Source organism: Aotus nancymaae, unplaced genomic scaffold (genome assembly GCF_030222135.1).
Source record: "Aotus nancymaae isolate 86718 unplaced genomic scaffold, 86718_ANA_hifiasm-v0.15.2.pri h1tg000077l, whole genome shotgun sequence".
Taxonomy (NCBI): domain Eukaryota; kingdom Metazoa; phylum Chordata; class Mammalia; order Primates; family Aotidae; genus Aotus; species Aotus nancymaae.
This window is the reverse complement of record NW_026988492.1, coordinates 17,412,290-17,424,965: the sequence shown is the minus strand read 5'-3', so window position 1 is coordinate 17,424,965 and position 12,676 is coordinate 17,412,290. Positions and strand designations below refer to the sequence as shown.

The 12,676-nt window shown below is 40.4% G+C and overlaps 1 protein-coding gene across 2 annotated transcripts in view; it reads right to left on the bottom strand.

The window, feature by feature from the left end:
• CUBN (cubilin) overlaps positions 1 to 12,676 on the bottom strand; it is a 290,819-nt gene that overhangs the window by 184,073 nt on the left and 94,070 nt on the right. The gene's annotated exons all lie outside the window — the stretch shown is intronic.

Below are 12,676 nucleotides of genomic sequence, written 5' to 3'. Positions count from 1 at the left end.
TCACCTTATCCTCCCACCAGCAGTTTACAGGGGTGTTTCTTTCCGTGGAGCTTTGTCAATTATGACGACGATCATTTTTTAAACTAGTGCTGATAGTGAAAAACTGCTTTTTTGTAATTGTCTTAATTTGTGTCATTTTGATTGATTACTTTGAAATTGAAGGGTTTTTCACATTTAGAGGCATTTATATTTCTTCTCTTTCTTCTCTTGGAAATTGTTTACTGATGTCTTTGCCCATTTTCCCATTGAGGGATTTATACATCCTCAAGGAGAAATGGAGGGTGCAAGGTTGTGTCCCCTTAATCTCCCTCATGTAATGATGTTATCAACTGCATATCTCCAAACTGAAAAATTAAAATTAAAAAACAGGGAAGCCTCTCTACTATATGTCTTCACTTGAGAAAGGTAATGGCCACCCAACAAGACTGGCTTCCTCATGATTCAGGCCATTACATTTTCACCTAATCGCCTTCATGTTCCCTTTACACATTGTTCCAGTTATCCTTGGGATCAGCTGCTCATGACAATGAAACAGAAAATACATGATAATGGTCTCATGGACTTCCTTGAGTCTTCCCTTAGAGAGCATATCTACTTAAGAGTATGTGTGTCTGTGTGTTTGCACGTGTTCGTACATAAATGTATAATCTGGATTCAATAAACAGACTGACCAAATTATTTTCATTGAATAAAATGTTATGACGTGAAATATTGTTTGAAACATATTGATTTGAGTGTGGAGAACTTTACCACCAAATGTTACAAAGTACCTCCATGGAGCTGCCCCTAATCCCTGCAGTCAGGCATACACTAGTCTGCCTTTGAAAGCCCTTGGCTTTTCATCTGTGCTTCTTTTGTGGAAATGATCACAACTCCCTGGCATTCTTGTTATGGGCTTTACCTCCCCTACTGACTGTGAGTTTCCTTAAAGCACAGACCACCTCTGCCCTTCCTCTCACTGCCCAGAGCAGGGCTTTGATTAGGCAGGTTCCCTATGCATCTCCAATGAATGAATGCCGTGGTTTCCTCCTCTAGCTGTATTTATTTTACTAGGACCTAATCTGCATGATTACTTGCACTCTGTATAGTTAGAAAGGAAGTAGTGTCATACAATCCTCAATTTCAACAGGCTCCTCTTAGATCATGAAGGGTTGTGGATCCTTTGTGCCACTCTGTAGAAGGTAGAACCAGGCGAGGGCCTTGTTCAAGGTCATGATAAATCACAGATTTTTTAAATCTTGGCCTGTCTCATTGAGTTCTCAAATTGGCTGCTCATGATATGTGCTTTTGAGGTTTCCGGGGAAGGTCAGCAGAGATTTAAAAAGACAAGCTCAGAAGCCCATTATGTCATTCACCCCAAAATACTAAACCTAAGCATTTTAAGCAAATGAATAAAGATGAGTTGCATTTTTCAGGCTTATCACTGTAGCTTCCTTTTTTTCTGTTTTTCACACTGTAGCTTTGAATGTGTATATTTATTATCAAGTTTCTAATATTCTACACATTTATCAGAAGCCTCCCCTGTAATGAAGAGAGGAGAATGACAGAAGAATAAATATAACAACATAAAACGAAGAGAGAAACAGAATAGAAGCTTTTCACCTTAGCGCTCAGCCCCACCCTCTCATGCAGGTGTTATGGGGTCGGGGGGCTAGAGGCCAACCTTGCAGTCTGTGCTTCTAAATCCCTGCTTCCCTGCAGGAGGTTCATCTCAGCTTTAGTGTTTTTCTTAACGCTAGGGCATGAAGTCCAGTTCTAAACTAATTAGCACGGAAACAAACATACCGCTCCCAAGTGGTGGAGTAATTAGCAAGCAAATGCTTTACCATCTTCCACCCCCAAAATCTTAACCCTTGGATTGTAATTTTGTGGCCAGAGTGTAAATCATTTCATTTTTATCCAACAAACATAAGGTAAGATTTCTCCATAACTACATAATCCTCAGCTTGATGGGTCTTACGAAATACTAGGTCACAACATGCTGAGAAATCATAATTCAATTCTACACAAGGTGTTGAGAAATCATAATTCAATTCTACACAAGGTCATGAACAGCATAGTCTTTTTGCCTCCCAGCTCTGCAAAGTTAAGAGATGTGGCATTTTCACATGACTTAGAGGGGATTTTTTTTCCTTCCTTCCGGACGAGATTATGCATTGAAGGAGACCCCTGAATCTCAGCCGTTCAGTGGTCTTCAATAGCACATTGTAAAAGGATTGCGTGGGGGTGGAGGGGTTAGGTGGCAGGTTTGGCGGGGGCAACACTGATGAATGACAATGAGTTTCTCTTTGCCTTTGAAGGGGAGAGAATTATGAATTAAAATAAACGTTAAATAGACATTTATGAAAATGCTTAAATATAACGTCAAATCAAGTATTAAAGTATTAAATAAATGTGTACAACAATGCTTCAAAAAGGAAAAAAAAAAAAACTCACCCCTCCAGTTTTTTAAAGTTTGCCATGAATGAAATCAGGTTTTTTGTTTATGTTCAAACAGACGGGTAACATCACCTCTACAATTCATTCCCGTACACACTGACCACACAAAACCATAGAAAAAGGAACAGTCATCTTTCAAAGTACACAAATACAGGTTACCATGGAAACCAGTCTCACTGATTCTGATTCTGTTTTTCAGAGCAGAATGTTAACCACAGGACGTTCCAGCTGTGACTCATTGCGACCACTGACAAGCTCGCTGGAGTGTCCCTGCTTTTAGAGAGCCTGAAGATCCACTCAGAGTGAACAATGCTTGAAGCTCTAATTGAGTTACAGAAAGGAAACTAGCAAAAACTAAGAAGGACTGCAATTCTCACCTTGCGCATGCAGATCTAATTTCTGTAACTCTGTTTAGGGGTATTTCACTAAATTTCTAAAATAATGCTTACATTTTCAAATTGGCCATTAAATGTATCTTCAGATGTGGAGATGTGCATGTTACAAAACCCTCCTCTGTAAAATCTTTTATTCTCTTAAGAAGATTATTCATTTAGGATTTTTGTGGCTTAGGTCCCCCCCAACCCCCATCCTACCCCAAAATATCTCAACTCCTCTTGAGACACTCAAAGAGGAAGGAAATCTCTTGCCTTAGCCGCACTTACCAATTTCTATCTGCTTCCTTTGTGCGGGTTTGATAACTTGGCACATAGTTTACAATACCATTAGTGACTTCAGACTCCAGTTGCAATAGGAAATTGCATGGAGATCCATGGACTTCTAATAGGAAGGACCCATACAAAGGGGACGATATAAAACTGAAGACACAAAATGTGGTCAGTCACTGACAGAGATTCAATTTTTTGTAAGGTTTAGGGTACTTAGGAGTCACTGAAAGTCAAGTTCTAAGTGAGTGGAGACCCAGACCCTCCAACTGTTTCCTCAGTAGAAATCTCCAAGAACAAAAATACGCCTTTCAAGTGACTTGCTTGCTAAATTGTGACTGAAAATTGGAAACTGTTAATAAATTAAAATTATAATTCATGATCTCACATATATATATACAAGCATGGGATGTATAGATTGACTTTTTTTCTTAACTCTTTTTTGTTGTTTGCTTGAGACAGGATCTTGCTCTGTTGCACAGGCTGGAGTGCAGTGGTGCAGTAAGATTCACAGCCTCAACCTCCCGGGCTCAAGCCATCTTCCCACATAAGCCTCCTGAGTGGATGGAACTACATGCATGCACTACCATGCCCAGCTATTTTTTGTAGAGACAGAGTTTCACCATGTTGCCCAGGCTGGTCTCAAACTTGTGGGCTCAAGCAATCTGCCCATCCCAGCTTTCCAAAAAGCTGGAATTACAAAGGCGAGCCACCATGTCCAGCCCTAAACGCATTTTAGAATCACAGCAAGTGACAAACAGAAACAGCCCTTTCTGTTTTAGATTGACATCTAATTCATACTGTTTGTAAATATTGTTTCTCTTAGCTCCTGAAAGGTTTTCTGGAAGAAAACTCTTTTTTATACTAAAAGATTAATTTTAAGAATTAATTAAATATATATAGTCCATGTAGAGAAGTAACTCAAGAGTTTCTTTAGGATGATATCATTAAAACATGGAGAAACTTCCGGAGAATAATTTGGTCCATTTCTAATTAAAAATCTTTGAAAATTCCAAAAAATCTCTATCCTTTAGAGCTTAATATGCAACTGAAATAATTCATCTGCTGTGAGGAGGAATTTTAGATGCAGTAGAGAATCCCCTATTTTTTCTAGAGAATACAAATTCTAGTCAAGGTAAAAGCGATAAATTTTTGAGAACTATATTCAGTGAGTTTAGAGAGTGGGTTTGTGAAGTCAGTGCCACTAATAGAAGATGATATTTCAATCAGAAGCAGGAAAGCAGTTTTATTGTAGTAATGCCCTAGAGTATTGTCAATGTGGCCAGAGCCAGGCTCTGTGTTCACAGCCCAGCTCTAAAATTAAGAGAACATAATCTTGTGAAAATTACTGAACTTCTCCAAGCTAAAATGTCTTTATCTATAAATCTGGCACCATAATGGTTCTTATCTCATAATATTGTTGCCAACAGCAAATGAGATAAACAACGTAATAGGTTTGCTATGAGGCCTGGCAAGTGGAATGTGCTCAAAATGTTATTCTAACTCTTGGTCAGAGGCAAAAGGAACTAACATTTTTTCCAGAGAAACCACCCAAAATAGCTATGAGAAAAGAAAGATGATGGGGATTAGAGAACAGGAGCTGACTCACGTAAAATAGTTCAGAGAAATCAACACTGGTGGGGCAGATGTCGAAGTGATGAATTCAGTGAGGAGGTGGAGGTCATTCCTTGCCATGTGTTGCTATAATGACCTGGGCATTGTGGAGACTGAGGCATCCTGGACAGCCACATGCAGAAACCAAAGCGAATCATCCTGTGTGGGGTGGGGGTAAGCATGGTGTGTGTGTGTGGCAGGGATTGCGGGAGGACAGATCATGCAGGAAACAGCAGCAGAGTTAGGAAGCCAGAGGCTGTCAAGGCTGCCGTGGCGAAGTGGATAGAGTCCACTGGCAAGCAAAGTGGCTCTCATGCTAAAAGTGAGAAGCATTTCTTCCTGTTGCAGCCTCCCCTCCCCTTTGGGTCATGCCCAGTCCTGCAGTTCCCGCTGCTGAATCAATGGAGCTCCAGAAGGATGGAACCTAGGGAATTCTCAGGGCATCTGCTCAGATGTTCCCCACCCCAAAAAAACACTACAGCAGGATCTATGCAGAGGTCTTATTAGGGTGACTGTTAAAGATGTTGTTGCTGAAGTTTGCACTCACATCTCCTGAAAAAACTTGGAACTTTATCCAAGTTTAGGTTACTTTAAACTTGAAGGGCTTTGAAATGTTCCTCTGACAACAGTATAAACTGCAAAACAAGAATCACAGAGGCTGAGCGCACTGGCTCATAGTGACACTTAGGGAGGCCGAGGTCTCAATCACTTGAGACCAGGAGTTCAAGACTAGCATGGCCAACATGGCGAAATTCTGTCTTTACTAAAAATACAAAAAATTAGCCAGGCATGGTGGCATACACCTGTAATCTCAGCTCTCAGGAGGTTGAGGCAGGAAAATCACTTGGACCCCAGGAGGAGTAGCTTGTAGTGAGCCGAGATTGCGCCACTGCATTCCAGCCTGGGTGACAGAGCAAGACTCTGTCTCAAAAAAAAAACAAAGAATCACAGAGGAGGGTACAGGATTCCCATTAAGGATAAGCAACGCCCAAGGGAGCAAATGCAAAATCAAATCATGGTGAATAAATGAGGCAAATGTAGAGGAAGGCTGATAAGCAGAGTGTGGTTGATCTCAGCCGACTCCAAGATGGCCCTCAGGAAGCTAAGTCCCCTCCATTAGGCACGTGGCCATTCATAGCATGTTCCCTGAGGGAGGCACAGAAATAGATGCCTTGCCATGCGCTGACAGGGTGGGGCAGGAAATATGAAATATCATCTAAAAGTGACAATTACTCATCATGCTGGGTTTTGCATGAGCGCAAAAAACCCATCAAAAGACCACATTTTGAGTTCCTTGGTATCACTCTGAGTTAGAGGTCCGTCTCATACAAAAACCAGTTTCCTTTTTATGTGGTGGCTAGTTGCTGTCTGCTCTTACTAGTACATTTACATTTTAATTTCTGCTTTCTATATATTATTCCTATTAGAAGCCACAATTTGGGTCTTATTGTTTTTTAAATCATTGTCTAATCATGGATGCAGGCAAACATTTAACTACAAAAATATTTATTTCAGAACTGTTTATAATGGTAAAGATTTGAAAAGATTCTAAGTGTTTCACAACAGGAATTGGTGGATGTATTGTAATGATGGGATGTGCAATGCTGAAAATGATTTGTCACAATAAATAACATGGGGAAATATTCACCAGCTATCGTTAGATGAAAAAATTCATTATGGGTTAGTATGTACAGAATAATCTCCTTTGAATATTAAAATAAATATACAAGGATTGATGATAGGAAATCATTGCCATCAAATATTAGTAATAGTGAAATAATTTAGGATTATTTAATCTAGCTTTTACTACATTTTCCCAATTTCCTGTAATGACTATGAATTCCTTTGTGATCTGATAAAATTATTTTTAAAGCAATACCTTTGGGGACCTATTGATATAGCAGTATAGATATGCATTAGTAATGCTTCTCCGGTCTTAGAATTCCATACCCTTTTAGGTTGTCAAATAAACACCCGGTCTACTAAAAATATTATATTGTCTATCTCCACGACCTTTTCTTACGTATCTCAAGGTTATATGTAAAAATTAATCCACTGAAATATTACCATGTAAGGTAATCTGCTCCAGCATTAATTTAAAATCATATTTTGCCTATAATACCTCCTTTTATCATAACTAGGTTATTATTAATTAGACTAATTATTTATTAAAATACTTTATTTCCATGTTATTAAAATTATTAAAATAATTTATTTCCATGACATTATGCATTGCATGCCCATATCAAAACATAGCATGTGCCCCATAACATATATACCTACCATGTACCCATAAAAATTAAAAATGAAAATTTTTTTAAATAATAATGTCTTCAGATGCTCAGGGATGGATGACTTCATGTAAACATAAGTTTTGATAGTCACTGATGGAGCAATGGGCACCTAATTCCCTCCCTGGTGGTAAGTGAAATGCTTTGAAAACCAGGCGTACTCTCCTGCGTATACATAAAAATTTAATTCCATAAACCTCAGCCTTGCCTCTGCCAATTGTCTGGCTACAGTAAAACACTAAACATTTATTATTATTATTATTCTCCCTCTTAAAATTTTCACCATCTGCTGCAGATGGTCTCAGGAACAGAGAAGAACCTGGTTCATAGAACAATGTGAAATCACAGACCACTGAGCTGGAAGAAGCCAGAGGACTGAAGACAGTGAGAGCAGGAAAAGAAAGTCTATTAAATAAAGAACCAGCCAGGTGTGGTGGCTCAAGTCTGTAATTCCAGCACTTTGGGAGGCTGAGGTGGGTGAATCACATGAGACCAGGAGCTTGAGACCAGACTGGCCATCATGGCAAAACCCTAACTCTACTAAAAATACAAAAATTAGCTGGGCATGGTGGCAGGTGCATGTAATCCCAGCTACTTGGGAGGCTGAAGCAGGAGAATGGCTTGAATCTGGGAGGCGGAAGTTGCAGTGAGCTGAGATTGTGCCACTGCACTCTAGCCTGGGCAACAGAGTGAGACTCTGTCTCAAAAAACAAAATGAAGAAATAAATAAAAAATAATAAATATATAAAGAGCCAATGTAAGAACTGCAGGGTAAAGATGCTGTGTTTAAAACAAAATTCTGAAAAGTTGCAATTGGAAATCTTTTTGCTTTTAAAAAGTAGAAAGTCAATATAGTTAACTGAAATCCACAACTGTGATTACCAGTGTTTAAAATTTAGCATTTTGCTCTGTGCATGCTTATTCATACCATGAGCTTGTCTGATGGTAGAAGAGACCTTTTGGTCACCCTGCCTTTGGTCAGTCTGAGGAGCAGAGCAACCTGAGGTCAACCAGGAAAGGCAGTGTGCACAGGACAATTCAAGTTCTGAGCATCTAATGGAATTTTTACTGCTTCAGGGTAGTTTAGAAATTATTGTAGGTTTGATTGCTCTTCATCCTAATTCTGTCCTTCATGTTTGAAGAGAGGAAACACACAGAGTTTCTTTTGAATCTGAGAGCAGAGGCTCTTTTGAAGGCTGGAATGTTTGGTTCATTAACTGCAGCAAATTAATGCAATCACATGAAAATCCTTCATTGTGAAAGATGGTCAGAAAAGATCAGCATTTCTTTTTTAGGAAAGGGATTTGATCACACTGAAATAACATTTCTTCTTTCGACTTTTTATAATTAAAAAAATCACATTTTACTAAGGCAATCTTGAAACTGAAATTTCTTCTAAAATGCCTCATGCTAAACTCAATGACATACAAAGTGTCTGGCTTTGCTCACTAGTGGATATACTTCATCCTAAATTTTTTTGAATCCAGGTATCATGCTGAGTACGGTGCTAGACTCATATCTGGTATCAAGATATAAATTGAAATGTTTGGTATACTCTTCCTGGTTATTATGCATGTTTTTGAATAGCAGCTGAACTCAGAACTGTAATAGCTTATCTCTAAGCTCTAAGGAAAATGCAAAAGTACTGGAAGCAAACTTCCTCTGACAGACAGTTCCAGGAAGCATGACTCATCTGCCCAGGAAGTGTTGGAGGCGGAGCCATAATCAAAGCCGGCTCAGATCCACTGCTGCTCAGACAAAATCTCATCTGCTTCTCTGCATCTCGCCAACTGGAAAACAGGATTTTATCTACAAATTCCCAGTGGCTTTCATAGGAAAACTGGGAAGCAGGAGAAGAGCACTGCTTTCAACAGAGTGGGGCCAGTCAATGTTAATTACAATTGGGAAGGCAGTTCTGGAAACCACAGATTTATTTACTGCAAAACGCTACAGAGCAGGTTCCCCAATCCCCAGACAGGCACTGGTGGCATTAAACTCTCACAGGAGTTTAACCTATTGTGAACTGCACATGAGAAGGAGCTAGGCTGTGCACTCCTTATAAGAATCGAATGCCTGATGATCTGTCACTGTCTCCCGCCACCTCCAGATGAGACCATCATATTGCAGGAAAACAAGCTCAGGGGTCCCACCGATTCTAAAGTGTGGTGACCTGAATAATTATTTCATTATATATTACAATATAAGAATAATGGAAATCAAATGCACAATAAATGAAATGTACTTCAGTCATCCAGAAACCATCCCCCCCACCCCACCCCTGGTCGGTGGAAAAAGTGTCATCCACAAAACCAGTGCCTGGTGCCAAAAAGGCTGGGGTCTGCTGCTTCAGAGAGCAATAAATATTCCATGAGACTATGTTTATGTAAAAATAACAGTAGATAATATGTATTAGCACTCTGTGCTGGTCATTATTCTAAGTTAAAATTCCTAGCAGCTCTGTAATTCAGGTAATATTGTTATCTCCATTTTAGAGTTCTGGAAACTGAGGTAAGTAGAGGTTTAGTAATTTAATATTTTGAAAGGCATCAACTACTCAAGAAGAATTTTTCCTGTTTCCTTCATTGGCAATTCTTAAGAATAAACATTGTTGGTTGGGCACAGTGGCTCACGCCTGTAATCCCAGCATTTTGGGAGGCCAAGGTGGGTGGATCACCTGAGGTCAGGAGTTTGAGAACAGCTTGACCAATATAGTGAAACCTGTCTCTACTAAAAGTACAAAAAATTAGCTGGGTGTGGTAGCATGAGCCTGTGGTCCCAGCTACTCAGGAGGCCAAGGCAGGAGAATCGTTTGAACTCGGGGAGGTGGAGGTGCAGTGAGCCAATTGCGCCACTGCACTCCAGCCTAGGAAACAAAGACTCTGTCTCAAAAAAAAAAAAAAAAAGAGTAAGTGTTGTTAAATTCAAGGATACAGCAAGTCTTTATTCTCTGTAATGATAGAGAGTAACCAAAACAATTTTTAAAATGATAGGGAAAATATCCAACGCTCCTGTTTGTCACTGAAGTTAATGTTTTTTTCATTGTTTTTCTTAACAGAGCATCTAGTAAGATAAGTGGACAAAAATTGTTGGTTTTATCATTTGTCATTTATCCTTAGTGAGAAGTGTCAAAATGCATTAGCCATGCAGGCTGCAGGCAGAAAACAAGAGGGAAATTAAATGTCTTGAGAAATGAATCATTAATTATATCTCAGCCTAAAGAATTGAAGGCTTTCTATTTGTGAATTTCTCTACACCTTACTGGGGTGCTTCTCTCACATCCGCATCAATGCAAATAATAACAGTGAACATTCATAGAAGTGTTCACTATTTGCCAGACCTTGTTTTGGCTCTTTACATATATGAACTCATTGACTCTGATTACTCTGTTTTACAGAAGGGGAAAGTGAGGCACATTAGGCGCTAAGGAACTTGCCCTAGGTCACCTAGCTACTAAGTAGTGGAGTTTGAGTTTAAACTTCATTCTGAAGCACTATGTTATACCAAACAGGTACAGAGACTACAAATTCAGTATATTCTATCATGCAGTCTGGGTGTCTATAAGACATTATCTTGTGAGTACTAAAGGAGTTACTATTTTTTTTTTTTTTTTTACAGAGACTTACTCTGTCACCCAGACTACCGTGCAGTGGCATGGTCTCGGCTCACTGCAACCTCCACGTCCCAGGTTCAAGTGACTCTCATGTCTCAGCCTCCCAAGTAGCTGGGACTACAGGTGCATGCCACCATGCCTGGATAATTTTTTGTGTTTTTACTAGAGATGGGGTTTCACCATGCTGGCCAGGCTGGTCTCAAACTCCTGACCTCAGATGATCTGCCTACCTCAGCCTCCCAAAGTGCTTGGATTACAGGCATGGGCCACCACACCCAGCCTATATCTTTATTATTAGCATTCCACAGTAGTCAGCAGATAGAAGAGTGCTGGCTGAAGTAGGTCTAATTCCAGCAACTCCCCTCTAGAAAAACAGAAAGCACAATGCCTCGAGCTGTTTTCAATAGGGAGCTATAGACTGGGGTTTACCTTTAAATCAAGCAATCTGGAAACTGAAGAATTGTCCTTGGCACCTGTTTGGAATCTGTTATGCCATCATGTGACCAGCAGTGACATACACTGCAAATACAAACATTGATTTTGCTTCACTTATTAGGGCAGATGCAAGTCTTTACAAGGACAGAAGAAATTTGCCTTTAAACAGATTCTGAGGGCACAGAGAGAAAGCAAAGCCCTTATGGAGAAGTCCATGAATCAATTTAGAGAACTTGGCAGAGAAAGAAAACGAAATGTGAACTCTGCCCAGAGGGGAAGATAGACCTCGCCAGGGAGGAGCCACTGCTCCTGACAGGTCACAAGGAAGGAGATGGCATTTCCAAGAGATGGAGGTCGGCCGGTGTAAGAATGACAAACCATCTCCTGAAGTTTCCCAGGAAGAGGCTGAATCACCAGGCAGGAGTTGGGCTCTCTCCAGAAGGAGTGTGGGGGAATGGGAATAATAAGCATTTCCTGAGGACTCAATATTTTCCAGGTCTGTGGATTATTACCCCCATTTTACACACGAGAGAACCAAAGCAGCCAGAGGTTAAATTCCTTGCCCAAGATCATAACTGGTAAAGGCGGGCTCCAAAGCCCACACTCTATTCATGCAGCACTGAGTGTGAACGTCGGCTCATCACTTCCTGCAGTGATGACATTTCCTGCACTGAGTATGGTTCCCCATCTCAGTCCCCATTCTCCTGTGAGCATAATAATACTCAATTACTGAACTACTATGAGGATAGACAATTAGATCTATCAAAGCATCTGCAGTAGTGTCTAGCCCACAAGGTGGGCATTTCATTAATGACAAATATTATTGTAATTCCCCAAATAAACATCTGAGATGCAAAGAACTCGCTAATACCTCATGAACTTAAAAGTTTGCTTGTTTGTATGAGGGGAAAATGAAATCAACTTGGAAAATATCTCTAGAATAATGTTTTCCTGAGAATGTTCTGTGGAATACAAATGTCCAGTAGATGTTCATTCATCAGACTTCTGGGCAAGGACAATCTTTTTGGGACTAACCTCCCCTGGTGGTTGTCCCTGCGTGCAGTTGTATCTATCAGGCTATATTCTGAGGTCTCCCTTTCCTTCATCCTGTTGTTCATCCATCTCTGTCAACTGTACCTCCTAAGTGCTCTGAAATCCTTCGATCACATGCTTCCACCCCAGCAATGGTGAAGAGCTGGAGCCCACTCCCTCCCTTGGCCTACAGCATTCCCCTTATTGTGTCTCCACTGTTACTCTTACCTCCTTCCAGTATTTACTCTGGTAACCAGAGTGATTGCTTTAAAAGTGCAGATCTGACCACGCCCTTGAAAGACCTCCTGCTGCTCTCCAGGAGGTCACGGACACTCTTAATGTACCTACCATGCTCTGCCGGCCAGGTGCCTGTCCGCCCTAGAGCCTCACACTGCTCTCCTTCCAGTTCCTCACATCTCAAGCCTCCTGATACCTGGTATGTTATTCATCCTCAGGGAGGCCTTTCCTGACCCACAGGGGAGCTCAGTCCCCATCTCATGCCTTCTGGGTACACTATAACTTTCCCTCCCAGCACTTAACGTAGCCTGTGGTTAAATTTTTATTGTGTGATAAATTGATTAACGTCTCTTTCC